The sequence below is a fragment of the Lactuca virosa genome, chromosome 4 (assembly GCF_052849685.1).
Source record: "Lactuca virosa cultivar CGN04683 chromosome 4, Lactuca_virosa_CGN04683_v6, whole genome shotgun sequence".
In the NCBI taxonomy this organism is placed as follows: Eukaryota; Viridiplantae; Streptophyta; class Magnoliopsida; order Asterales; family Asteraceae; genus Lactuca; species Lactuca virosa.
In genome coordinates, this window is record NC_136429.1 from 396,203,600 (window position 1) to 396,216,079 (window position 12,480).

Below are 12,480 nucleotides of genomic sequence, written 5' to 3' on the forward strand. Positions count from 1 at the left end.
GGGAGTCCACTGTCCAGACAGCAGAATTTTGATTTTTAAAGCATTTCTAAGCAAGTAGCATCAAGTATAATTGAAAACAAGCCTAGACTATGATACCATTGTAGGGTTTTGAGCATTCTAACACTCCTAAGGTGTACACGCAACCCTAAATACCTTGGATCTATGTTTTCTCTATTATACATGCAAACTTTCAATTTCCAAGGTATTACCCTACCTAGCATACAAAACTTTGATACTTGGTAATAAAACAAGTTAGATAACATACCTTTTGTTGTAGCTTGTTGCTTGGAGATTTAAGAGCCTAGCACCAATAATGTGAATGCCTCAAGTGGAATCACAAATCACCACTAACACTTGGAATACTTGGAAGAGGACTCCTTTGCTCACAAAGTCGGCTACACTCTTGCACACACTCACTAGTGTCGGAATTGATAGTTAGGGGGTTACTTAAATAGTGAGTCGTGATTAGGGTTACACCATGCAAACCCTAATGTGCATGACTTTCCATATTCCTTATGCTCCATGGGTTTTAACCTCCATGGAGTATCCATAGGTCACCACATTGGTTTAGCCCAACATAAAGAATCATGGATCATACGCCCACTTTACAAGAATGAATGATTTACACAATCAATCCCCATTTATTTAATTAGTTTCTTTTAATCACAAAATTAATTCCAAATTAATTCTTGATCAATACTAATTAAATATATGATTTCATATTCGTATATTATAACTTATAATATATTAATAAACCATACATTCCTCTTCTCAAAAGTCCAAATTGTTCTTGTGAAATGCAACGCAAATGGGTCATGCTAAATCAGGTCAAGTACATACCACATATAGTTATGGACTTAGACACCTTATCCAACACCTTTTTGGTCAGTGGATTGTCGGATCATGTCCTTTTTGATTCATGGGCTACCCAATCATTTGTATCTCTTGTGCTCAGCATAAAGTTTCGAGATGCTCCGGGGACTTTGGATTCCCCACTCGAGGTGTAGATTGCGGATGACCATACCGTGAGCGCTGCAAGAGTATTTCGTAGGAATGTTCTGAATATGTTCGGTGAGAGGTTTCCTATTGATTTGATTCCGATTCCTTTGAGAGGATTGAAAGTAATCATCAAAATGGACTGGTTGGGGCCCAATGGTGCCATGATAAATTGTGAGTGCCAGCTGGTGAGAGTCCGAACCCCAAGTGGGAGAGAACTGGTTATCCATGGAGAGAGAGCCTCGCAAGAGCCAACCCTCTGTTCGGCTGCGAGGGCTACAAGACTTCTTCAGCAGGGTTGTTCCGGCTTTCTTGCTTATGTCTCTGATTCAAGGGTGAAGGTCACATCAGAGAAGAGCAGGTTACCTATTATACGAAACTATCCTGATGTTTTTCTAGAGGAGTTTCCTGGGGTGCCTCCCGAGAGGCAAGTAGAGTTCCGAATTGATTTGATGCCTGGTGCGGCTCTGATAGCCAAGGCGTCGTATCGTCTATCTCCGCCTGAGATGCAGGAGTTGTCTACGTAGCTACAAGAGCCGCTAGACAAGGGATTTATCCATCCGAGCAGTTCCCTGTGGGGAGCACTGATCCTGTTCGTAAAAAATAAGGATGGGTCACACAGGATGTGCCTTGATTATCGGGAGTTGAACAAGCTGACGGTGAAGAACCGTTACCCGCTTCTGAGGATTGATGACTTATTTGATCAGCTTCAGGGTGTATCTTTGTTTTCCAAGATTGATCTTCGATCGGAATATCATCAGATGAGGATCATTGATGAGGATATACCAAAGACGGCTTTCAGAACTCATTATGGTCATTATGCGTTTGTGGTGATGCAATTTGGGCTCACCAATCCTCCAACAACATTCATGGATCTCATGAATCGGGTTTACAGGCCGATACTGGATCAGTCTTGGATCGTTTTCATTGATGATATCTTGGTCTACTCTAAGACCAAAGAGCAGCATGAACAACATTTGAGAGAGGTGTTGGAAACCTTGAGGAAGGAGAGGCTATATGCCAAATTCTCCAAATGCGAGTTTTGGTTGCATGAGGTGCAGTTTCTGGGACACATCATCAACCAAGAGGGTATCTTGGTGGATCCCGCCAAGATTGAGGTGATGATATGTTGGGAGGTTCCGAAGAATGCATCCGAGATCCGGAGTTTCTTGGGTCTGGCGGGGTACTATCGGAGATTTATCTAGGATTTGTCCAAGATTACAGTACCTTTGACCCATTTGACTAAGAAGAGTGTGACTTTTTGGTGGGGTCCAGATCAGCAATTGGCATTTGAGACCTTGCGACAGAAATTATGCGAGGCCCCGGTTTTGACGCTACCCGAGGATTGGAGGATTTTCTGGTGTATTCTGACGCTTCTATTTCGGATTTGAGAGTTATTTTGATGCAGAGGGGTCATGTGATTTCTTACGCCTCGAGGTGGTTGAAGCCTCATTAGGCGAATTACCCCACTCATGACTTGGAATTGGGGACGGTGGTGTTTGCCCTTAAGATTTGGAGGAATTATTGATATGGGGTTCGATGCACCATTTTCACTGATCACAAGAGTTTGCAATATTTGATGGATTAGTCGAACCTGAATATGCGGCAGAGGAAATGGTTAGATATGGTGAAAGATTATGACTGTGAGATTTTGTATCATCCCGGGAAGGCCAATGTGGTGGCTGATGCTTTGAGCCATAAGGCGGCAAGTGCTCCGATTCAAGATGTTTTCTTGAGGATGATGGTTACCTCACCTTTGATGGATATGATTAAGGTGGCATAGGTGGAGGGATTAAAGAAGGAGAATTAGACGACCGAGCTGATTAGGGGTCAGATTCCTTTGTTTGTTCGAGACAACCGGGGATATTGACTCAGTGTGGCAAGGTTTGGGTTTCGACAGTTAGGGGAGTGAGGCAAAAGATTTTGGAGGAGGCGCATATGTCCAAGTTTTCTATCCATCCGGGGGCCACAAATATGTATTGAGACCTAAGATTGAGTTACTGGTGGCCCTGCATGAAGCGGGAAGTTGCTTGGTTTGTTTAGCGGTGTTTGACCTACGGGAAGGTCAAAGCCGAGCATCAGAGGCCTCACGGCAAGGTTCAACTGTTACCCATCCCCGTGTGGAAATGGGAGGAGATCACCATGGACTTTATCACAAAGTTACCCAGGACGGCGCGGGGAGTTGATTATATTTGGGTTATTGTGGATAGGTTGACCAAGAGTGCTCATTTTATTCCGATTTCAAAGAGTATTTCCGCCAAGAAATTATCAGACATCTATGTGTGGGAAGTGGTGATCAGGCACGGAGTGCCGGTATCTATGGTCTCGGACCACGATGTTTGATTCACCTCTAGGCTCTAGAGGAAGTTTCATGAGGAGTTGGGTACTCAGCTGCTTTTCAGCATAACTTACTATTGGATAAGTTGTCTAAGTCCATAACTATAATTGGCATGTACTTGACCCGAGAGTAGCATGGTCCATTTGGGTTGCATTTCAGCAGAACAATTTGAAAGGATAGAATTTTAAGGAGAGGTTATTTATGATTTATTAATATATTATAAGTTCAAATATATTAATGTGAAATCATATTATTTAATTACTATTGGTAATGAATTAATTTAGAATTAATTTAGTGATCAAAAGAGACTAATTAAATATACGGGGACTGATTTGGCAAATCAATGATTCTTATAGTGTTGGCCAATGGTTATTTAGGTTGGGCAATAAGTCCATGGAGGTTTAACCCATTGAGCCTAAGTAATATGAAAAGTCATGTCCATTAGGTTTTACTTGGATGTAACCCTAGACTTTGCCATACTATAAAAGGGTTTACATGGATGTAACACTAGTGGTTCAAGAAGATCATAAGAGCCGATTTTATGCAAGTCACTCTCTCTCAAGTGCTCCGTTGTTGGTGGTGTTTTGTGAAACATTTGAGGCATCTCATTTGGGGTGCTAGGCTCTAAAAGGTCCGAGTTAACAAGCTACAAGAAAATGTAATTCATCTAACTAGTTTTTATTATTCAAGCACCCATGCTTTGTATACTAGTTAGGACAATGCATTGGAAAATCAAATTGCATGTATAATTAGAGATAACATAGATCCAAAGCATTTAGGGTTGCATGTGCTCCATAACGTTGTTAGAGTGCTCAAACCCATCAGTGGTATCAGAGCCTAGGATTGTTTTCTGTTATACTTGATGCTTATTGGTTTTCAAAGTTGAAAAAATCGAATTTCTGCCTTCTGACTGGTGAACTCGCCGAGTCCACTCAAAAACTGATTAACTGGATGAGTCCAGTTCATGCACTCGCCGAGTTGGTGCTCCTGTGTGCAGATTTTCGAGTTTTTGGCCATAATTGGATTAGGATCATTACCCCAAACTGTTTTTTTGAACCATGAAATCTGTTTTTTGATATGGTAATGATCATGCTGGTCCAATTAAAAGATAATTGTCATAATTTCAAGATTTTTATTAGTTTATATGATTAGGCTAATTTCTTGAAGATGGTTGATATAAATTGTCTTGTTCTTATGAGTTTAATTAGATCATGTATGAATTATTTGATATTGTGTTAATTAAAATAATGATCTAAATGTTTTTAATAGACTCCATAACTTGTCCTCAAGTTATGGAAAATGAAAAGTCTTTTCTTTAAAAAGTCATTAAACTCATATGTTATGGAAATGAAAAGTTTTGAAGAGTTTCAAAACTTGCCCTCAAGTTTTGGAAGTTGTAAAGTCACCCTTATGAATACTTTAATTCCAAACCCTATAATTTTAAAAGTTTAAAGTTCAATCCTTATACTATTATAATATTAACAGTTTAATAATCTTATATATATATATATATATATAAAAGACAACTCAGTCTTACTGTTAGTAGGCCTCATTCACGAAGTCGGTCTATAAGGGGGGTATCAGGTTACTGCCTATAAAATGGTGGTTTAATGGATGTCCACTCTCACCCACCGCTTCCTTGACTGGTGGAGGGTCGTTAGCCGAACGAGTAGGATAGGACATTAATTCTTATTAAAAGTATAATGAAAATTATAAAGTAATTAAATGTTTTATTAAATTCCCAGTCTTAGTTACTTTGGGAAAAATGTGAAATTGATGCTAACCCTTGAAATTTCACTTTTCACCTTGCCAAGTAGTTAATGGAGCGTGTGTGGTTAACCGACACATTAACTTGGACTAGTAAAGGTGGCAAAGGGTAGCTTGATGTTTGTCATAGATTGATGGAGCGTGTGTAGTTAACCGACACATTGATTAGTTGATAAATGACATCGAGTGTACCAAGCATATTTTCATGGTTATTCACACCTTGTTTGTGATCCTCTGTATCCCAGTCACAAACTTGAAGGGCATAATTGAGATTTAAACATGCCATTGAAAAGTTTAATGAATCTAAAAGGAATCTAGGAATTTCAGTCCAATTAAAACTTAATAATCAATTTCGTTTTTCATGGTGGAAATTGGTAAATCGTCATTTAGCTACCTTCAAATATTTTGCATTTGGATTATGACATCCCTCTTCCGAATTGTAAAATATCGTGTTGGGTCCTAGCCTTAATATTTCATTTTGGGTGTTATATTAAGGATTCTTATCTAATCTAAACTTTGTCTTTATTTTTCAGATGTCTTCCAACACTGCTTCTGGCTTAAACCTTATTGGCTCCTTCTCTCTCATGAACTTGTGTAGGAGAGTCATCTTTGATGGTACCAACTTCAATGACTGGATTAGGAACATCAGGATGGTTACTCGTTATGAGGACAATGAATATGTCATCGATAAGGAGCTTAAGGAAATCAATGAGTCGTCTGCTACTCCTGAGGAGATCGCTGAGTTTAGTACTCATGAGAAGGATGCCACCAAGGTGTCTTGTATCATGTTGGCCACGATGACAGCTGAACTCCAAAATTCCTATGAGAACTTCTACCCTTTTGAGATGCACCATGACCTGATGGAAAGATACCATCAGAGTGTTCGTCAAGAGAGGTATGAAATCATCACCTCCATGATATCAACTAAGATGAAGGATGGTGAACCCATCACGACCCACTTGTAGAAAATGCAAAGATTTGTGGACCGCTTGCTAAAGTTGAATGTGAACTTTGATGAGGAGTTGGCCATAGATATCATTCTACACTCCTTACCTCCATGTTATGATCAGTTCCGTATGATCTATCATATGAACAAGGAGGAGGTCACACTTAGCAAGCTTCAAGCCCTTTTGAGGACTGCTGAAAGTTGTCTCAAAGGTAAATTTGTTTCTACTCCTACAACTCATTCCCCTGTCTTGGCAATTGGACATGGGAAAGGGAAGAAGATGAAGACTCCCTCTAAGAGCAGCAAGGGAAAGTCTCTTGATGGATCCTCTTCAAGTGGGACCAAGTTTGGTTCTACTGCTCCCTCTACCATTCCTAAGGAAGCAGAGTGTTTCTATTGTCATGAGAAAGGGCACTAGAAGCGAATCTTCCCCAAATACTTGCAGGATGTCAAAGATGGGAATGTTAAGGCCACCCATGCAGGTATTTATACTATTTTATCTAATAACTCATCACATTCTTGTTCTTGGGTCCTTGATACAGGTTGTGGATTTCACATTTGTTCTGATTTGCAGGGACTAAGAAGAAGTAAGGATGTGGAGAACGGGAAGATGAACTTGATAATAAGGAATAGGAAGGTCTCACCTGTCATCAAAATTGGAGTTTATTCTTTCTTTCTTAGTAGTGGGTTAGAATTAGATTTTAATAATTGTTGCTACTCGTCTGAAATGGCGAGAAATATTATTTTATTTCATGGTTTGTACAAACAGGGTTTTAGTTTTTCATTTGATAATGAAATCGGTGCTAATAATGCTTTTTATAATGGTGTTTTTTATTTTAAAGCATTGCCTTTTAATGATGTATATGAAACTGTGATGGTTGTAGACAACTTAGGAAATAATGTGTTGCACATTGATTCTTCCAATGATTTGGAAAAGGCATGTTTGTGGCATTGTCATCTTGGACATGTCAGCAAGAAGCGCATAGGCCAACTTCAAAAGGTTGGAGTTTTGGAGTCATTCGACTGAAGGTCGGATGACACTTGCGAATCTTGTTTACTTGGAAAGATGACCAAATCACCCTTCATTGGTACTTGTGAAAGGGTTGAAGGTTTGTTGGATCTCATAAACACCAATGTGTGTGGTTAGAACCGCTACAAGGGATGCTAATCGCTTCTATATGACTTTTATAGATGATTACAACTGATATGACTATATCTACTTAATCAAACATAAGTCATAAACCTTTGAGAAATTCAAAGAGTTTAAACAAGAAGTGGAGAATCAGTTGGGCATGAAGATTAAGATGCTATGATCCGATCGGGGTAGTGAGTATCTTAGCATCGAGTTCCAATACCATCTTAAGGAATGTGGGATTGTTTCACAATTGACACCACCTAGGACACCATAGCTTAATGGTGTAGCTGAGAGGCGCAATCGAACCTTGTTGGACATGGTTCATTCCATGATGAGTCGAGCTTCGTTACCTATCTCATTTTGGGGGTATGCCTTAGAGAATGTCGCTCATATCCTTAATCTCGTCCTAACTAAGAAGGTTGCCAAAACACCTCACGAGATGTGGATAAGGAAGGTTCCCTCGTTAGCACACATCAAGGTTTGCATTTGCGAGGCTTTCGTGAGACATGAGACTCACGACAAGCTCGAACCTTGTAGTGAGCGGTGTATTTTCATCGGCTACCCACACAAATTCTTCAGTTATCTCTTCTACAGACTGAGTGACAATGTTGTCTTCGTTGCGAGGAGAGGAGTCTTTCACGAGAGAGAACTCATAGGCCAAGGATACAGTGGGAGGCAAATTGACCTTGAAGAGCTTCAAGAGTCAAGCGGTGAAGGAACCTCAAACACTAGCGAATCAACCTGAGGAGTAAACTCCTGTTGATCCTATTGACGAATCCGTACCTCTGAGGTGTTCCAGTAGAGTTAGTGTTCCACCTGTGTTACATGGTTTCAATATAACATCTGAGGGTGATACGTTTATCCGTGATAGCACACTGATAAATTTGGATGAACCTAACAACTACAAGGAAGACATGGCAGGCCCTGATTCTGCTAAATGGAAAGAGGATATGGACAGCGAGATTCAGTCCATGTATGGAAATCAAGTTTGGAACTTGGTTGACAATGTACCGGGTCGTAAGACAGTCGGGTGCAAATGGATCTTCAAGAAGAAGACCGACATGGATGGGAAAGTACACACATATAAGGCGCGACTGGTTGCGAAGGGCTTTACTCAAACTCCGGGAGTTGACTATGATGAGACATTCTCACCAGTAGCAAAGATTAAGTCTATTAGGGTTATGCTAGCCATAGCTGCATTTCATGATCATGAAATATGGCAAATGGATGTCAAAACCTCTTTCCTTAATGGAAAGTTGGTTGAGGATGTTTACATGAGTCAACCAGAGGGTTTTGTCAATGCAAAGTATCCTAATAGAGTGTGTAAGCTTAAGAAATCCATTTATGGATTGGAACAAGCATCTAACAGATGGAATCTTTGTTTCGATGAGAAAGTTAAAGAGTTTGGTTTTTCGAGAAGCAAGGATGAGTCCTGTGTATATGTCAATGCTAGTAGGAGTACAGTTAGCTTTCTGGTGTTGTATGTGGATGATATACAACTCATAGGAAATGACATTCCAACCTTTCAGGAGGTTAAGTCCTGGCTTGGAAAGTGTTTCGCTATGAAGGACCTCGGAGAAGCTGCCTATATTCTAGGGATAAGGATATTGGGAGACAGGAGTAAAAGACTAATTTGACTTAGTTAAAGTACCTACTTGGAAAAGGTGTTGAAAAGGTTCAACATGATGGATTCCAAGAAAAGGTGACTTACCCATCCCAGGCAAGACCAAACTGAGTAAAACTCAGAGTCTGAGTACAGAGGCTGAGATAGCTGAGATGAGTCGAGTACCATATGCTTCCGCAGTTGGTTCGATCATGTATGCTATGACTTGTACTCACCCTGATGTGGCCTTTGCTTTGAGCATGGTCAGCATATATCAAGGGAATCCTGGTAAGGCTCACTGGACTGTAGTAAAGAACGTTCTCAAGTACATGCAGAGGACTAAGGACTGGGTCCTTACCCTCGGTGGGAGTGATGACTTGAGAGTAACAGGGTATAGTGACGCCAACTTTCAGACCGACAGAGATAATTTCTGCTCTCAGTCGGGATAGGTATTTACCATGAATGGAGGAGCAATGACTTGGAAAAGTTCCAAGCAGGAGACAATAGCTGATTCAACATGCGAATCAGAGTACATAGCAGCAAGTGAGGCGGCAAAGGAGGCACTATGGTTGAAGAACTTCATCGGAGACCTTGGAGTTGTACCAGCTATAAAGGAGCCTATGGAGATTTTTTGTGACAGCGAGAGTGTGGTTGCCTTAGCCAAGGAACCAAAGGATCACGGCAGATCCAGGCACATCGATATAAAATATCACTTCATAAGACATCGAATAGAAGAAGGACTCCTCGTAGCAAAGAGGGTATCGTCAGAGGAGAACCCATTAAATCCCTTCACGAAGGGACTGAGTAGGGTTAAGCACTTACAGCATGTGAGGCACATCGGGCTGAAGGACAGTATTAGCTTTAATGAATAGATAGAATCTTAGAAACTTGTAATAGTTGAAATGTAATTGACATTTGATGATTAAATAAAAGGTGTTTTTTATTTATAAGTAATGTTACAATATTGTGTCAATCATTTACTATTGTTTCGTTTTGCATGTTTTGACTTCCAGAATAATCATATTATTCAAACCGTCCACAGTCGATCATACTTTGGAAGTATGTATTGAGGCAAGATTGTCATGAATTTGGCTTGTAGCTTGTCTGAAGTGTATTAGACATAGCAAAGTTTGCTACAACATTCATGAGTGCTCATAAGGTCTGAGTATTGGATTAAACCCACGCTCACTTGTATCACTTCATGGAATTTATCTCGAGTGATCATGAGACAATAATATCATATAAGTCTTCAAACCAAGATATATGAGTTGTTGACAATGAGTTGGTTGTACATTGATAGTGCGGAACTGCATTAGTACTTGATGTTACAAAATGCACTATTGTGTATGATTTAACAAGTAGTTGGTACAAGCATATATTTTCGAAGTTTATCTGTTCCTTTTAGTACTTGGAGGATTAAAAGCGATATCTTGGGCCCCTCGATGACTTTATTTTGACTTATGTGTCGGGCCCGGTTAGAACTCAATTGATGTGTTCGATTAAGTTCTATGTCAAACAAATTGGAAATCGAGAAACAAACTGTTGGACGATAAGTATGAAGTTGTTCCATGTATTTGTTCGGCTGATATCTTGAAAAACAGAGGATTATATGACCCCTTATCTAAATGGCATGTCAGAGTTTGACAGAGGCTTTTAAGAGCTACGATTGCTAGTCGGTTCCTGAAATCATACTAGAAGCTATAGTTATTATACTTATCCAAGTGGGAGACTGTTGGATAAGGTGTCTAAGTCTATAACTATAAATGGTATGTACTTGACCCGAGAGTAGCATGGTCCATTTGGGTTGAATTTCATAAAACAATTTGAAAGGATAGACTTTTGAGGACAGGCTATTTATGATTTATTAATATATTATAAGTTCTAATATATTAATGTGAAATCATATTATTTAATTAGTATTGTTCATGAATTAATTTGGATTTAATTCAGTGATCAAAAGAGACTAATTAAATATACGGGGACTGATTTGGCAAATCAATGATTCTTATTGTCACACCCCGGCCGTCAACGGAAACACCGGGCGGTGTAACGTCATTTCTCGTATCATAGTTATCAACTTCCGGAAAACACATGCAATTTAAAATACGTCAACATAAAGTTGGTGAGTTCACAGGTTTTGACTCCATATAAAAATAATACATATTCCGAGTTTTAAAAGTATAGTTTTGAAAGTATAATTTTGACTCTCCAATGTTTACTATATATATCCTAGGTATAAAAGTTTACTTACCAAATAAGTATATACCTATAAGTCTCATATACTATGAATATAAGTGTTTGTAATTCCATACAAACGAAAGTTGCTACGTATAAATCTTATTTCAATTCTATACGAGTAAGTGTGCTAGGTATAATTATCTACTTAATATACAAGTAGTACCTAGGGTATAAGTAGGGGAAACTTATACTTAACATTAATACTTGTATAACGACAAAGTATAATGCTTCTAACAATTTTCTACCATGAGTCCGTAACCGCTGCTTGACAACAAAACCTCTGACAAAACAATACACTCATGATTTACCATGAGAAACAATACACTCATGATTTACCATGAGAAACAACACCGTACGCTTCATCGACGCCGGAATAAAAATAAAAGGAACGAATCGTCACTCGCTTGTCTTGGGTTGTAATTAACAACCACGAGTGGGGTCGTCAACCCGTATCTTATTCATACACGACTTCCTCGCTCACACGGGATTAACGGTTACAGGTCAGAGGACTTCCACTAAGATCCCCAATCTTAGTTGATGAATGAGGTAGCTCATGTAGACTTTGACGGCTTCCTATAGCTCTAACAACAAAAGCATTTTCATGTCTGAAACCCTAAGTCACTAGACTATGCTTTTAAACATTACTCCTAACTTCATAACATTTAGGCAGTATAATAGTTATAACTTGAAGTAAAAACCAGGTTTTATCTTGACCTAAAACCAATAATAACAACATATAACGTTTCTAGTTTTATCTTGACATAAAACTAACAATAACAACATATCCAGTTTTATCTTGACATAAAACTAATAATAACAATACTAAGTTTTATCTTAACATAAAACTAACAATAACAACATATAACATATCCAGTTTTATCTTGACATAAAACTAATAATAACAACATATAACATATCTAGTTTTATCTTGACATAAAACTATTAATTGCAACATACTATATAACTTAACATATAAAACTTCCGAATATAACTTCGGAACTATATCGCACACAAAATATATATAGAATCCTAAGTATAACTCAAGATCTACATTAATATACTACTATAACAATAACATGTTAACAACGTTACGATAGTTGTATATTTTCAGAAACGAAATAACTATATCCCGGTTATTATAACTATCTATTTTGATACTAATATACTATCATATAGACATAATAATAACATATATACAATGACTAGCATGCATTTTCCCCAGAAATATTAGAAAGTGGGGCCGTGAAACTCACCTTAGTAGCGTGATTATAGAATCTAAACGGTCATAGGCTCGTCGTAGTCAAGCTCGGGAAGGGAAAACGGCCTTCGGAAACGAGAGAGAATGAAAGAAATGGTGTACTAAGCCTTGGGATCGAAATGGCTATTTATAGTAAGATTTTATGACACTCACGTCGTGAGTCTCATGATTCACTCCGTAGACTTGCCATTTGCGTCCC